The sequence below is a fragment of the Lemur catta genome, chromosome 5, assembly GCF_020740605.2.
Source record: "Lemur catta isolate mLemCat1 chromosome 5, mLemCat1.pri, whole genome shotgun sequence".
Classification (NCBI taxonomy): domain Eukaryota; kingdom Metazoa; phylum Chordata; class Mammalia; order Primates; family Lemuridae; genus Lemur; species Lemur catta.
Window position 1 is genome coordinate 42684713 of NC_059132.1, and position 17614 is coordinate 42702326.

General features: G+C 38.2%; 1 protein-coding gene across 1 annotated transcript in view; it reads left to right on the plus strand.

The window, feature by feature from the left end:
* The window catches only part of FARS2 (phenylalanyl-tRNA synthetase 2, mitochondrial), a 381318-nt gene that overhangs the window by 44353 nt on the left and 319351 nt on the right, over nucleotides 1-17614 (plus strand). The gene's annotated exons all lie outside the window — the stretch shown is intronic.

The following is a 17614-nucleotide window of genomic DNA, read 5'->3' on the forward strand; positions in this document are numbered from 1 at the left end:
CATATGGCCTCTCTCTGCCTCTTTCCTTCCTGTTCTCCCCGTTCTCTGACTCATCGTAGCCAGCTTCTGGTAAAGCCTCCATTTGCTACATCATATCCGATTACACTTTAGGTACCAATGATCACTTACAAACCTTAAATTCACTCTTTCTGTAATAAATTTATGCATGGGAACTGCCTCTGCAGGCCTCAGAAATATTCAGTGAATATTTGTTTTTATGGTCTAGACTTTTCACCTTTTATTATTATTATTGAATTCCTCTGTTCCTGAAAAGCAAAATTAAAAATTAGAACACACTATTTCCTTGTGGCAATTTGTTATTGCAGTTGCTTTAGTTTCAGGTTTTTTCCCTCTCCAAATGTGGTTTATTATTTTCTGCTAACATTTCAATTGTAACAGCATCCTAAGGCTATTATAAGAGAGGTTATCATTTTAGAATTAGAAAGAAATAAACCCTTTAGACTATTTTTATGCTTGTGGATTTCATCATTTTTAATATTTCTCAACTGCTTTCTGTATATTTTGTACCATGTTTGGTAGATCGTTTCTTTCAGAGTAACTAAGGTGGGGATTTAGGATTTCTAACATTTTAATTTCTCTTTCTATCCTTTAGGGTTTACAGCCTTTCTTTGGCAAAATCTCTTTGCTAAACATTGGAGTTTCCCTTTCTAAAACATTGGCCTCATAGCACAGTTTAGATTAATTAGTGTGAGGAGAGATGGACTGTGATCCTCTGTTGTTGACTAGGTATGTCTCCATGGGGAGTCATGTCTCTTTTTTGCTTGTTTAAAAGGCGTGCTGTTCATTGAAATGCGCTGCCCAGCATCTCCTCCAAAGATCCAGGTCGATGGGACTGCAGGTAGCTCCAGTTGTCAGCTTCATGGGGGGTTGCCTCCGCTGCTGGGAACCTCCTCCCTGAGGGCATGCCCTTCCCAGGGCAGCCCACATCCACTGGTCCAATGCGGCAGGAATATGAAGGCCCTCCTGGGGCAATTCCGATGGGTTGTGGACTCCAGACCTCTGGCAAGGTTGGCTTTGTTGGGCCTGATTGCAGTTGGTTGACTTCTTCCTCTGCCCCAAGTTGCTACCACTATATTGATTCCCCCAAAATACTTGTCAACGTAACCTGCATAGGGACCTATATATGGGTCTCACCCAACGAAAACATTCTAGGACCCGGTGTTATGAGTGATGTCCTGGTCAGGAGTGAGATCACTTGGTCATGGTAATGAGGACATGTGTCTTCCATATCTTGTCATATTTTTCTGTCCAGGAAGCCCTGCTAATATAAATGAAGTGAAAGCGATTGAGAATAGCAATAGGTCTATAACTGTTACTCCTCCTTTGTTTCTAAAGCTGAATCACATTTAAATTAAGCATAACTCTTTAATAATTTTTAAATCAACTCTTTTGGGCTGGCTGGTGTTGTCTGACTTGGAGAGGGTTGTCTTTCTCAGCATACTCCTAGGACAGGGGTGGGGAACCTGTGGCCTTCTAGGTCCTTAAGTTTGGCCTTTTGACTGAAATCCAAATTTTACAGAACAAATTCTTTTATTTTTATCAATACATTTTTGTTCATCTTTTATATTTTTATTTTATTTTTAAAATGAATATATTTAAGATATCAAAGAATAAAATAAGTTTCAATGAAATAATCTTCCCAGATTGACTGGCACAATTAGAACATTAGTAAGCCATAAGGGCTAAATTGACGGCCGCTACACTCATGATTTAGTTCTAACTTCCCCCGCCTGACTGATGCCACTACTGCATGAGGCTGGTTGACGTAAGTTCAGGGGGGTTGAGTGCACCAGTCTGTTATCAGCTTTTGACAGTGGTGCACTGAATTTCTATTTGAAGTGGAATTTGTGAATAGTTGCACAGCTGGACAGTATTTTTTAAATTCTGTCTGCTTAACAGCCCATCATGTCAAAGAAGACCAAGAGAACTCTGAAGGAAGAAAACAGATTTTTTAATGAGGATTGGGAATTGCAATATTATCTTGTTTCTGCTAAAGATAAGATGATTTGCTTGCTTTGTGATACTGCAATATCAACATTAAAGAAATTCAGTGCTCATCAGCATTATAACACTCACAAGGGCCACAAATACTTTAAATGAGACGGAGAGGCACAGAAAGTTGTATTGTAGAAGTTAAAAGATGAAAAGCAAAAGCGAAGACAATTCTTTCAAGCAGTAATAAGACCTGGAAATAATGCCACTGAAGCAACTTATAAAGTAGCTTATGTACTCAGGGAAAAAAGGGAAGCCATTCAATGATGTAGAGATCATGAAAGAATGCATTGTGGAAGTTGTAGGATGCTTAGACCCCCGATAACATTTCAAAGTATAATACAAACAACTGCCTCTTTCAAGGAGAACCATAACTGACTGGCAACATGAATTAGCCTTCAATTTAACAGTATTCATGCAATACTTCAAAAGGAAAATATACAATATTCAATCACTTTGGATGAATCAACTGATACCACTGACCCAGTACAGGTTTTTATACTTCATGGTTTTATACTTAATAACAGAAGATTTTCTTTGCTACAAAGAGTTACTGGCTTTGGGCACTCTTGGGGACAGAACATGGGGAATAGATATCTTCAACAACCTTCAAGATAAATGTTGTCAAGTTGGACTGAATTTGGTAAATTTAGTGAGTTTGTGTACAGACTGTGCACCTTCCATGACAGAGAAACAGAAAGGGTTTATTGCACAAATAAAAAAAAAAGTATTAACCAATCCAGATGCTCTCATTCTTTCATTGTATCATCTATCAGCAAAATCTCTGTGCTAAAGCTATTTTAAGTGGCACTTTGCAGCAAGTTATAAATATTTTTCACTATATTTGTGCAAATGCAACATGCACCTTTAGTTTTGTAACATGCTAAAGTTAAACAATGAGGTATTCAGTGTGGATTTGCCATATCATTCTAAAGTGCATTGGCTATTGCAGGGACAGGTGTTAGCCAAAATTTCATCCCTGTGAGAACAGATAGTTAAATTTTATGAAGAACAGAATCAGCAATGTGTATTATTGAAAAGATGTCTTCTATAGGAATGTAGCATTTCTGTGTGATATCTCAAATCAAAATGACTTGAATATTTCTTTGCAAGGTAAAAATTAAGTCTATATATGATACATGGCAAAAAAAATCCAAGCATTTCGAAATAAAACTGTACTTTTTCAAAATACTTCTTCAAAAGGAAGTTTGGGATGAACGTTTTACCCAGTTAGCAACGGTCACTGATGAGCGGGATGATACATGCGAATCGTTTGAAGAATACCCAGCTGTTATAGACCTATTACTTGGAGAATACAATGAAAGGTTCACTGCCTTTGAGAATCATGACATTACACTCAAATTAGCATTTCAGCCTCACCTAGTTGATATCACCAAGGCACCTAAAGAACTACAGATGGAATTGATAGAGTTCTTAGTAGATGACATTATAAAGTCATTGCTTGATGCTAATAAGATCCAACTGAAATAAGGAAAAATGCAGTAGAATACCGATGCCTTCAGCAACATGCCTGAAAAATGCTTTGTTGCTTTTCAACCATTTATTGCTGTGAATGTACATTCTCTTGTCTAACCCAAATCATGAAGCCCTTAAGGTTACACATGACTGATACGCATTGAGAGGGTCACCTGAAGCTGCGGACCTTCATGCTATAACCAAATATTCAAATGCTTTCCAACAAAAAGCAGATGTAACAAAGCCATTAAAAGGTTAGTTAACTTTAAAATTAACAAATAGTTTTCATTTTTTAAAGTTAAGGACTTAGTAGTTAGATTTTTACACAATAATGTACATTTAAAGTATATCTAATTGAAGTTTCTTTAGTACAGCTAAATTAATGTGGCCTTCCAACATGAAAAGGTTCCCCATTCCTGTCCTAGGAAGTGAAGTAGCAGAGCCATCGCTGCATTCAAACAATGTTGCATTGCCTGTGCTCACCTCACGGTAGCTTGGATGCAGTTCCCACTAGGCTGCTCTTTCCAATAAAAATTAACCAAATTGTTCAGCCTCTCTAGGGTTGGGATCATTAACAATGAAATGGGGATGTGAAGTACCTTGCATTGTGCCAGTAGAAGTGCTCAATGAAAAAAGGACATCACCTTAGGAATCAGATGGAAAGAGACCTAAGACCCACTTTTCCTTAGATGTCTAGTGAATGGTGAAAATATGTACTGGAGCACGTATGTTCTTTTCACCTCCGAGGAATTGGTACAAGGGGACCTCTTTGGAGAAAGCTTGAGATAGCAATAATTGAATTGAACTGTATTACTTCTAAGGAGCCTGGAAAATTTCCTGATTCTGTGCAGTTGGGCAGAGGATTACAGACAGGTTCCCTACTCTAGGGAAACAATACATTGAAGTTATTTGAGGTTTTATGTTAATTAAAATAATTGGGCCTTAAGGTATAATGAAAACAGTACTGAAAATTTTAGGGATACTGTAATCAAAACAATTAATGTGTCAGGAACTATACCTATTATATGATATTTTTACTTGTGTTAATAAGTCTTTCAGGTAGTTGGTATACAGGCAACCTAGAAAATATTAAGATTTATGGGAGAGGGAAGGTTCTCTCTCTACTGCATAGGTTCATAGAAAGCTCAATTTCTTGAATCATTGCTGCCACTTCTTTTCTGGCCTGTCTCAAGCTCTACCAAGGGGTAGATAAATCAGGATAAAGTTAGTTATCTAAACTCTATTATCAACCAATTTAACTCCTTTTTGCACCCTTAACTTGAACTACTCACTTGATATAAAGACCTAACTGAATTGATACCCAAATCTGCTCCTTTTGCTTGTCCCTCCTGCAGCGGCTCAGACTCTGCAGTTATCATTTGCCACCTTAGCCAGGCCAAGCCTGGTAGCTATATTCTTTCTTAGTTTTGGTCAATTCACTGTACAAATCCCTTTTTCAGTTATTCCAGACCATTTTTCACTGTCGATTTTTTTGTTCCTTGTCAGAGAATATGCTCCGTTATTTCATTAAGAAAGCGTGGGTGACTGGGTGTGGATTTTGTGCTTACTTGGGTTCCTGATCCCATTTGTTTTGATTCCCGTTCCATCATCTCTCCAGAACTTCGTTTCCACAACTTAAAATGTATTCCAAACTATATCATCCCAAGACCAATCAGACACTATCATTTGCCTCCCCATCCTTAGCTGGAAACTTACTGTCCTTTTCTTTTCAGCCACGATTTATGAAATACACCCTGTAGTTGCTGCTCAACCCAGGTAGTGTTGATTATTAATACTTCTTCATACCTTTCTATTAAAGTTACAAATTTCCAAATAATGAAATCTAACATATTGGGAGAAAAATATTTATTATTGTGACTCTTTCTGCTTTTTTTTAAAACAATTTTATTGAATTATAAGTAGCTGAACATATTTAAAGTGTACAATTTATTTTTTGTCTTATTTTTTATTTTTTTAAATTCAATTTTCTTTCTAGCCATTTAAGCCACTGCATTTGAAAAAGTATACAATTTTACAACTTTTGACATAATTATGCTTACAAGAAACTATCACCACAATCAAGATAATGGACATATTCATCACCACAAAAAGTTTCTTGATGCTCCTCTGCTATCTCCCTCTGTGACCTCTTATGCCCCCTCTCCCCACCATACCATGCCACTAGTGATCTGCTTTCTCTTACTACAGATTGGTTTGCATTTTCTAGACTTATGCAGATTGAATCCTGTAGTATGTATTCTTCTTTTATCTGGCTTCTTTCCATCAGCATAATTATTTTGAGAGTTATTCATTTTGTAGCATGTTAGCAATACTTCATTCTTTTTTATTGCTGAGTTGTATTGATATTCCACAATATGTTTATCTATCCATCTCTTGATGGACATTTGGGTTATTTCCAGATTTTGGCCATTACAAATAAAGCTGCTATAAATATTTGTGTACAAGTCTTTATATGGACATGGACTTTTATTTCTTTTCCATTAATACCTAGGAATGGAATAGCTGAATGGAAGGTATATGTTTGACAGTTTAGAAATCTGTCAAACTGTTTTCCAAAATGCTTGCACCGTTTTACATTCCCACTAGCAACATATGAGAGTAGAAGTTGCTCCCCGTCTTTGCCAATTCTTAGTATGGTCAGTCATTTTAATTTTAGCCATTCTAATAGGTATATAATGCTATCTCATTGTGATTTTAATTTGTATTTTCTTAATGACTAATGGTGCTGAGCATGATGTATTTATTTGCCATCCATATAAATATTCTTTGGTGAAGTGTCCAAATCTTTTGCTCATTTGTTTCTTTTCAGTGAATTTTGAAACTTTATATATTTTGGATATAACTCTTTTGTGGGATGTGTGATTTGCAATAGTTTCTCCTAGTCTTTTCATTCTCTTAACAGGGTCTCTCAAAGAGCAGAAATTCTCTAATTTTGATGAAATTCAATTAACCATTTTTTTTATGGACTAGACTTTTGATTATATTTCTAAGAAATCTTTCCTATCCCAAGGGTCAAAGATTTTCCTACTATGTTTTCTTGTAGAAGTTTTATAGTTTTTAGTTTTATATTTAAATTTATGATTATTTTGAAAAATTTTATGGATGGTGTGAAGTATGGATTAGATTTTTTGTGTGTGTATGGATATCCAATTGTTCTATCATCATTTGTTGAAATGACCTTACATTCTTCACTGAAATGTGTTTGTACTTTTGTCTGAAATCAATTAACCATATATGTCTATTTTTGAACTCTCTATTCTGTTCCATTAACCTATTGCTTGTCTACCTTGATGCAATGATTCACTCTCTTTATTACAGTAGCTTCATAGTAAGTCTTGATGTCAGTTAAAATCTTCTAACTTTGTTCTCCTTTTCCAAAGTTGTTTTAATTGGATTATTTGCATTTAAGTTATTGGCGTGGTTGGATTTAATTATCATTTTGCAATTTTCTCTTAGTCACATTTTTTCATTGTTCTCATTTTCTTTTACTTTGCTTTGTTTAGATTAATTGTATATTTTTTATTATTCCATTTTCTCTCATTTGTTTGGCTTATTAACTATAACTTTTTGTTGCATTATTGTAACAGTTACTTTAGGGTTTATGGTTATCACAGTCCAACTTCAAATGCTATTATATCACTTATGTATAGTATAAGAACCTTATAAAAGTATACTTCCATTTCTCCTTTCCTGGCCTTTGTGCTATTGTTATTGTGTATTTTACTTCTATATATGTTCTCAACTCCTAAGTACATTGTGATTGTTTTTGCTTAAAAAGTTGATTAGCTTTTAAAGAGATTTAAATAATAGGAAAAGAGTCTTTATATTTACCTAAGCACTTACCATTTCTAGTGGTCTTCATCTGGTCTCCAACTGATACATTTTCCTTCTGCTTGAAGAACTCTCTTTAACATTTCTTGTAGTGCAGGCGTGATGGTGATGAATTCCTTCCACTTTTGTATGTCTGACAAAGCCTTTATCTTACCTGAATATTAATATTTGAGATATTTTCACTAGATGAAGAATTCGAGATTAACAGTTTTTTCCTTTTAGTTTTTAAAGATGTTATTCCTCTCTCTTCTCACTTGCACTGTTTCCTATGAGAAGTCTGCTCTCAGTCTTGCTTTTGCCTTTGTTCTTCTGTATATAGTATGTCTCTTCTCTCTGCTTTTGAAATTTTTTTCTTTGTCACTGATTTTAAGCAGTTTATGATTTATATAGGTATACTTTTCTTCGGTTTCTTATATTTGGGATTAGTTGAGCTTCTTGGATATATAAATTTATTTTTTTAATGAAATTTGGAAAATTTTGGCCAATTCTTTTGTTAGATATTTTCTATCACTCCCCTCCTTTACGGACTCCAGTTACATGTATATTTGGCCATTTGAATCTTTTCCACAGCTCACTGGTTCTCTTTTCATTTTTCTTGCGGTATATTTTTCCTTCTGTGTTTTATTTTGGATAGTTTCCATTGTTATACCTTCCAGTTTACCACCTTTTCTTTGGCAGTATCTCATTTGCTATTAATCCTATCTGGTGTATTTTTCATCTCATTCATTTACTTTAATTACGATCATTTTTTATATCTTCTGTGTTTCAACTTAATGTTTTCAGTTTTTCCTTTAGGTTTTTTAACGTATTGAATATCATTATAATACTCCTTTTTTTTTTTTTTGTGAGACAGGATCTCCTCTCTGTTGCCCAGGCTGGAGTGCAGTGCTGTAATCATAGCAACCTGAATCCCTGGGTTTAGGTGATCCTTCCACCTCAGCTTCTCAATTAGCTGGGCCTACAGGTACATGCCACCACACCTGGCTAATTTTTTAATTTTTGGAGAGATGGGGGTCTCACTGTGTTGCCCAGCCTGGTCTCAAACTCCTGGCCTCAAGCAATCCTCCCACTTCAGCCTCCCAAGGTACTGGGATTACAAGTGTGAGCTACTGCGCCCAACCTATAATATATATTTTAACGCCTTTTTTCCTATTAATTCTGTCATCTGTCATTTCTTGGTGAGTTGCCATTGATTTTTGTCTACTTTATGTTTTTTTTTTTCTCCTTTGCATGCTTGATGATTTACTACAAGATGCCAGACATTGCATTCCCAATAGTATCCGTGAGCTTTGTTCTGGGATTACTTAGAAACATTTTGATTTGGGGGGGGGCCTTCTTTTCAAGCCTTGTTAGGCAGGACCAGCATAGTATTTTAGTCTGGGGTTAGTTTCTCCACTACTCATACAAGACCCTTCTTAGTGCTGTACCTGTTAACCTGTGAAACATGAGGATTTATAGGAACTGGCACCGTTCCTGGTCCTGTGTGAGCTCCCAGCGTTATTCCCTCTAGTCCTCCACGTGGTCTGCTCCCTGGCCTCAGGCAGCTTCTTCATCACGCATGCGCGCTAATCAGGAGGGGTCCTCTGCAGACCTGGGGTCCCTTCCATGCAGATCTCTCCTCTCCTTTGCTCTGCTCTGTGAACTCCAGCTGCCCTGACTTGTCCAGACTCTCAGCTCAGGGAGGCTGCTGGGCTTGTCCTGTGTTCTCCCTCCCTCCTGGGTGATGTTAGGTCCCTCCCCTTAAGGACCAGTGTCCTTGGTTACCTGGTGTCTAGTGTTTTGAGTGGCATTATTTCATGCATTTTATCTTTTTTTTAGTTTTTCATATGGAGCGGTTCATTGTTCCATCTTGTCCAGATGTGGAAGTTTCTCTTTTTCATTTGATACTTTTGTCTGTTCCTTCTTTCGGGTACTTGCCCCTCAGTTTTCCATTACATCTCACTCTCCTCTTCTTATGTCTTCTCTTATGTTCTTATGCTTCTCTCATCACTTACTCTGTGCCTTTTTTTTTTCTTTTTTTGTGGTGCTACATAATGTTTGTGGCAGGAATTCTTTGGAACTGGGAGCTTGTGCTTTCCTTCTCAGAGCAGAATTTGATTGGAGGATGGATAAAATCCCTGAAGATGTATTTTTAACAAAACCAGAATTTTTATGAATTTTTTTAGAACACACCAGAGAGTTATGCTTTCCTGTATGTATTTCTTAGGCTATCAAAAACATACTTATTTTAAAGTCTCATATTGTTTCATAAAATTAATTTCATTTCAGGTGAACTAGTGTTTGCTGGTTTTATTGGCTGTCTCAGCACTGAATTTATGCATGTATTTTGGAATTTTGGTTTGTAGGGTCATATTCACTAGAAGGTTTTTGTTCTTCACCCTTTCTCTGTTTTTCTCCCTCCTGCCTCTCTCCCCCATGCCTTGCCCCTTTGCTGTTTCTCCCTGCAAGTGGTTTTGCAATTGGGTCTATCTAGTTCTCTAGCCCTGAAATCCAGAACGAGGTTTCATAGGGATCTGTCAGATGTACTAACCTGCACTGACCTAGGGCAGGAACATAGCCCATCGCATGCCCTTGGCTTGGATCCCTCCGCCTACAGCTCCTCAGAGCTACCGCCCTCGCCTGCATTTGGGTGACAATTTTTGTTACCCTTCTTGCACCAGCATAGAGCTTATCCTGTCCCGGCCTCTGACTTCATGTGTTTAGCCTCCCTCAGGGCTGAAGCCAGAGTCACCAGGCTGCAGAAGGCAGGCTCCTGGCTCCTCTCCTGGGCGTGCACTTCATCCTCTCTCCCTGGTCTTTCTGGCCTGTGGAGGTGTTTCTCTTACCTTTGAACTTAGACTATGCCTTTTTGGTTTTCTCCTTTTTATCATATCTGTCATTGGTGTGCATTAAGAACAGGGTGCCCTACAGGGCTATGTTGGTCTTGTGAATCCCCATGGTGTGGGAAGCTGAGTTAATGTCGTTTTCCACTGTCTGCTCCAGTGGAGGGCAGTGTGGGGCTTTGCTCTCCAACACCGTTGGTTCTGGTCTTGGCATTTACTCACTACTGTAAACCAGGATCAGATATGTAAGCTGTCTCAGGCACATTTGCTTCATCTGTAGAGTGGGAATAATAACGATTGCGGTGCAGTGTTCATGCCAGCCGTGCATCAGAGCAGGCTGAAGCGAGAGAAGGCGTGTGAAGTGCTCAGCACCGTGCCTGGCACATGGCAAATGAACGGCAAATGCCAGTAGTCTTAGGAACACAATTTAGCAATATTTATTTTTTTCATAGTTTATAAGAAGGTGAGAAATATTTTAGGTTAGGGGCTGAATTCCATGACATTCAATTAAAGAATCACCCATCTAGTGTTTTAAGTAGGTGCTGGGCACTGCACTAGGTTCTTGACATACTTTTTCTTACTGAATTGTCACAAAAACTCTGAGGTAAGTAGCATTCTTATTTTAAACAAAATTGAAGCAGTGAGAGGTTAAGTAACTTGCCTGAAGTCACTGGGCTAAAAGTGATAGAGCTGGGATTTGGTCCTAGGCCTGTGCTGGCTTTTTCCATCCATGATGCACCCCCGCCCCGGCTCTCTGTGAGCAGATTTCTGGAGGCTGCAGTGTGCGCCTTCTGCCTACAAGGCTTCTCTGTGTGCTCTGTAGGGATCCAAAGACAATTTCCTCTGAAGAATGGGTTGGGGACCAACAGGCCTGTGCTGTGGCTCCCCACCCCGGCCCCGGCCAGGCTGCTGTCCTTCTGCATCCAAATAGATGCTGCTTGACAAACAGCAGGGGCGTGGTCACTTACCGGAGTGCCTCTGACCCCAGCCCCAGAATTTAGCATGCGAGGCCCACTACATTGTGCTGCGCTCCATTTCTAACCTCATCGTGAGGCGGAGAAATGATAACAGCATCTTCAGATCCAAGCCCTAGTCAAAAGGGTTCCTATGTATTGGAGTCCCAGGGGAACAGCCCGAAGCAACACTGACACTTTGGTCTTTCCACCGAGCAGAAGACTAAGAGCTGTGGGATCTGTACCACCGCCAACGGTGGGGCAGATCGCGAGTTTTTTAGTTTTCCTCTGTTGCTTTGTGTCTTAGCAGAGGGAGCCATTGTGGCTGAGACGGTGCTAAAATCTTCTACTGTGTGCTTGGGAGGTCCCACACTAGAGAATTTTATTACCCCCTGTGATAGGGAAAACATGGTGTTTGCCATTAACTTTGTAGTGGGAACGATTTTATTCCACTTCGCAGCCTGCAGCACTGGACTCCAGGGTGCGTGGTTGTGTGGACACATACGGTATATATGGTACACTAAAGAGTCACAGTGGTGGCATTGCTAGGTTTTTAAGGCCCTAGATGGGGATGAAGTGTAAGTCATGAATGACTTTGTGCTGCTTGTGAGGTGGGCTTTGGAAATGAAATAGTGTTCATATTCCCACATGGATGCTTCAGGCCTTAAAAATGTCTCCTCTTCCTTATTCCTGCCAACCACATGGTTACTAGGTCCAGAAGACACTCAGATGCTCTTTTCCCCTGCTAGGGGAGAGACAAGAGATGATATAAACAGGCAGCAAAGGGTGAGAAGGCAGCAGGAACCTGGGAATCTTTTCCATGGTTGCTCAGCTGTTGCTTTTGCTAAATGGGAGCTGTGTAAGAGGGTCACGCTGGTGGTCTTTTATCAGCAGAGCCCTGGATCTTTATCTGGAACTCTATTACTAGTTAGTTGTATGGCCTTGGCCCCTGTGAAAAGCATTGAGTTAACGTTAGTGCAAAATGTTATACATACCTATAGAGGACAATTTGGCAATATTTATTAAAATTATAAAAGCATTTACTCTTTAACTCAACAGGTTATTGTTACAGCATTGCTTTCAACAGCAAACTCTTGAATATACTCCAAGTATGTATCAGTAAGGGACTTCTTATGTAAATGTAGGAGAGCCACATGGGGGAGACCCTTTGCAGAATTAAGAAAGGGAAAGAAGATATGCTCTGTGTATTGTGGAGAGAACTCCAGGCATACCATTAAGTGAAAAAAGTGTGGAGCTGAATAACGTGCATAGTATTCTGTTTTTTATATAAGAAAGGAGGGGAAATATTAATAGAAATTGATATTTGTTTTTGCTTATCATCTGGCAATGAAAAGGAAGCTCTAGAAGTTTACCGTAGGGTCCAGACAAGTGGGGTAAGGCACGGACGAGGTGCATGTGAGCTTCTTGCTGACGCCAGTTATATCGCGAGATGTGTCCTCTTGCAGTGTTTTGATTTGGAACCCTGTGAACATATTACCTATTCAAAACAAAATGTAAAAGAAAGCTATTAGGATAGAGTAATATTGAAAAATCAGAAAAAATGGCCTGCATGCTACTTGATGCATATTGAATTCAAAGTGTTCCTGATCTTGAACAGAAGCAGAGGAGATGGGATTGTCAGATGCCTTTGACGGTGGTGGATGGGTAATTTCCCTGGTTAGACTGTGGTCATCTAGGATGATCTCAGTTTTTTAAGAATTTATTTCCAGGCAGAGAGTACCCTCCTTTCTTTTCCTCTCCTCCTTCCTTTTCTTCCTGGGATACATAGTGTGTGCTGTTCCGAAAGCGCTGAGTGGCAACCCTGGTATCAGATCACTACATTCTACTAGTTCTCTGGTACCAGCTGAGGGAAAACCTATTGCAAAATTAGCACTAACCAGCAATGATTAATTACATATTTGTGTAGTCAATCTTAAAAATTATTTCCTTTTCTGGAGGGTAGCCTTGGTAAAATACAGAAAATCACTGGTATATGCTCTAGTTTGGGCCGTCAACTTTCAAAATTTAGATGCTACCACTTGTGGAAAGCAGTTTTGATAGCAAAGTCCCATCTTTAAATATAAGGGACAGGGGAAACAGGAAGAATTTCTTTAGTGAGTCAGTAAATCACGAAAATAATTTATGTATTTATTTTAATTGTTTTCTTTTTTCCCACTTGATTTGAAGCTTATAAATCATGGAAATTGAATGTGGTATTATGTTTATTAAGAATGAGATCTATTATGAAGGTGCGTTGGGGGTGGGATGGAATGGTATCTATTTACTATTTACAGTATGTCAGACAGACTGCTCAGGCACTGCAGCATTGCACAGTCAGGGAGTGGTAGGAAGAGAACACCAACCCTCCATGAACAGGCGTATCCCTGCACTGTGTCCCCGATTGGTCTTGCCAAGGGTGCAGAAGTTGGGAGATTGGTCCACAGAGCAGGCGAGATGCAGTGTTGCCTTTCTCGTGCCCCTGGTTCCCTGTAGCAGGTTGTGATAGCAACAAAGAAAATAAAATACCTACATACCTAGGAAAATACCTATATACCTAGATATTTAACCAAGGAGGTAAAAGATCTCTCTACAAAGAGAGCTACAAATCACTGAGGAAGGAAATTGCAGGTGATGTAAATGAATGGAAAAACACATCATGCTCATGGATTGGCAGAATCAACATTGTTAAAATGTCCATACTACTCAAAGTGATTCACAGATTCAATGCAATCCCCATCAAAATACCAATGCCATTTTTCGCAGATCTAGAGAAAATAATTCTACGCTTCGTTTGGAACCAGAAAAGAGCTAAATAGCCAAAGCAACTTTAAGCAAAAGGAATAAATCTAGAGGCATCACTTTACCAGACTTTAAATTATACCTCAAGGTTATAGTAACCAAAACAGCATGGTACTGGCACAAAAATAGAGACATAGACCAATGGAATGGAACAGAGAACCCAGAAATAAAACCATCCACATGTTGTCATCCGATCTTTGGCAAAGTAGACAGCAATATACACTGGGGAAAAGAATCCATATTCAGTAAATGGTCCTGGGAAAATTGGATAGCCACATGTAGAAGACTGAAACAGGATCCATATGTCTCACCACCCACAAAAATTAATTCAACATGGGTAACAGACTTAAATCTAAGAATTGAAACCATAAGAATTCTAGAAGAAAATGTTGGAAGAACTCTTCTACATATTGGCCTAGGGAAAGAATTTATGAACAAGACCCCAGTGATAATCACAGCAACAACAAAAATAAATAAGTAAGACTTGATTAAATTAAAAAGCTTCAGCACAGCCAAGGAAACAATAAACAGAGCAAAAAGATGACCTACAGAATGGGAGAAAATATTCACATGTTATACATCCAATAAAGGGCTGATAACCAGAATCTACAAAGAACTCAAATCAGCAAGGGAAAAAAAAAAAAACCATTAAAAAGTTATGCAAAAGACATGAACAGAAGCTTTTCAGAAGAAGATAGACTAATGGTCAATAAATATATGAAAAAATGCTCTACAGCACTAATCCATTAGAGAAATTCAAATCAAAACCACAAGGAGAGAGCAGCGATAATGGCTTTTATCAAAAAGTCCCAAAACAATAGATGCTGGTATGGATGTGGAGAGAAAGGAACATTTATGCACTGTTGGTGGGACTGCAAACTAGTACAATCTCTATGGAAAATAGTATGGAGATTCCTCAAAGAACTAAAAGTAGACCTGCCATTTGATCCAGCAATCCCACTGCTGGGTATTTACTGAAAGGAGAAAAAATCATTTTATCAAAAAGAGACTTGCACCAGAATGTTTATTGCAGCACAATTCACAATTGCAAAGATGTGCAATCAACTCAAGTGCCCATCAATTCATGAATGGATTAATAAAATGTGGCGTATGCATACCATGGAGTACTACTTGGCCATAAAAAATGAATTAATACCTTTTGCAACAATCTGGATGGAACTGGAGACCATTTTCCTAAATGAAGTATTTAAGAATGGAAAAACAAACCCCACATGTACTCACTATTAAATTGAAACTAAAGGATCATATAGATTTTAAAAGGAAACTTAGCAAAGGGTCTGAGGGAGTGAAAAGGATTAAAAACTTTCCCGTCTCATTAGGCACAACTTTTGCTAATCTGTGTATTCTGTCTTAGTTTCTTTGATATTATCAATGGGTTCTATTCCATAAATCATTAGTATTTATCATCTTCATGGATTCTGAAAAACTTTGGCTAACTTTCTTGCCTTTCTGTGTTTTGCTCTGTGTAGTTTTCAGTGTGGAGCAATTACTTTCATTGCGACCCAAAGATACACCTGCAGGATGACTGAGGAAGAGGAAACCGAGGGCCATGGTGGCCGAGGTCTTCAACCACAAAAGAGCAAGCATTGATAAAACACATTTTATCTTAAAATATCATTTTATCTTAAGAATTTGTTCAATATTACAGAAATTTTCAATGTGAAATTATAATTTTTTTTCTAGTTATAAAAGTGGTAAAACAAAAGCCCTTTGGTGAAAGAAGATTCCTGGAGAAGGGCATAGACCATCACATCACTTTTCATTTCCATCCTTGTGTTATGCTGGCACCAGTGGCACCAGCAGCTCAGAGGGATGTGTGTAAATCGGGCCCTGTCTCTGTGAAGGTCTGGCTTCCCACGAGACCATATGCAGTAGGCATTTAGTTAGGGCATAATAAACATTGATCATGGAATAACTTTAATCAACATGTATGATTACACTGTGTTCTGAGCACTTAGGTAATGTTTAATTATATGATGGTAAAATCATGATGTTAACCCTGAGTACTCTTCCTGCTTTTGATAAAAAATCCAAGCCAAGTCTTAAAAGCCACGTATGCAGAATTTGTTCTTCTAAACTGTTTTTGTAAAATGATTTTTGTTTACCTGCCAGAAGTTATAAAAAACAATGATAAAAATTGTTTTGTCTGCCAATCCTTGTTCACTCAATTATATGTCCCATGGCATCACACATTTCTGTTTGTTAGCCTGATTGTCTCTGGTGCTTTTTCTAAAAATATTGATGGGGAAATATTTGTCCCAAAGATGGGCAAGCACACGAATGTGCGAATACCTTCTCATAATGCAGCTGTAAATAATCAACTGCTTTGCACATATGAGCTTCCATACAGAAAAGTCTGGACTACCCAGGGCTCTTACGGACATTTCCCCAGTGGCCTGCACAACAGGGCCAGCTTTTTTTCCAGGTAGAAAAAGTCTTCATGAGATCTGTTCAGTAATAAAAAGGAATGAACTATTGATATATACAACAAATGGATGAATCTTATAGAACAATTATGCTGAGTGAAAGAAGCCAGACCAAAAAAAGTATACATTGTGTGATTCCATTTTTATAAAATTCTGGCAAATGCAAACTCATCTGTAGTGACAGAAGAAATCAGTGGTTTCCCAGCGATGTGGGAGCCAGGAGAAGAGGTAAAGGTAGTGGGCAGGGGGGTAAGGTTTACAAAGAGGTCCATGAAACTTTGACGGGTGGTGGATGTGTTATTCATAGTCTGGATTATGGTGACAGTTTTGTGGGTGTATACATATGTCAAAATTTATCAAATTGTACGTGTTACATATGTGCAGTTTAATGTTTGTTATGCCACAGAGATAATAAAAGGGGGAAATACTGTATTACTGTTGTAAATAGAAGTCAGTTGACACTTGCCATAGACAGCAGGTAACAAGGAAAATAAATGCAATTAAAGCAGAACAATGAAAGAAAAAATTTATCTCCTGTGGAATTCGGGGCAGCATCTGATTTTTGATTCTTGAAATATCTTTTATGGTGGGCAGGCAATTGTGTTTTAATTGTCAAGAACAGGGGTTTTGGAGTTGGGCAGACCTGGGTTTGACCCAGTTATCTTCTAGCTGTGTGACTTTGGGCAAGACACTTGTGCTAATAGTTTTTCCCTATCTGTAAAATGGAATGGTAGAGGCATAGTAAGATGGAGGCAATTTTTGCTGTTATTTTTATTCATTGCACATTCTGATTTCCACAAGATTTAAAATGCAGGTAGTCTTGAGTGAGAAAATACAGTATTTTAAATTCACAGGGGGTCATGTTACCATGGAGAATTGGAATCTTTAGCAAAGTGTTACCTGAAAGAAGATGAGAAAGATCACCACATGAAGGGCAGAGAACACAGGGAGGGGAACATGGGTGTTTTGTCAAATGCCCACCTTTTTCTGTGCTCCTCACAGTAGGCATCATGCTTCTAGGTGACCCTCTGCTTTTAGTGACTTCAGCTCTTTGCAGGCTTTAATTGTTTTGAATTCTTTAGCGTTTTCCTTTGTTTAATAATAATTTCATTGTTCAAAAGTGCTATATTTATGATTACTTATTGAGAAGTCTATTCTGGCATTTAGCACGTACTTTTTGTGCATGTTTATTTAGACAGAAGTGTAGCATTTATCTGTAGGAAAAATGTTTGACTCTTTAAATGCTTTATTT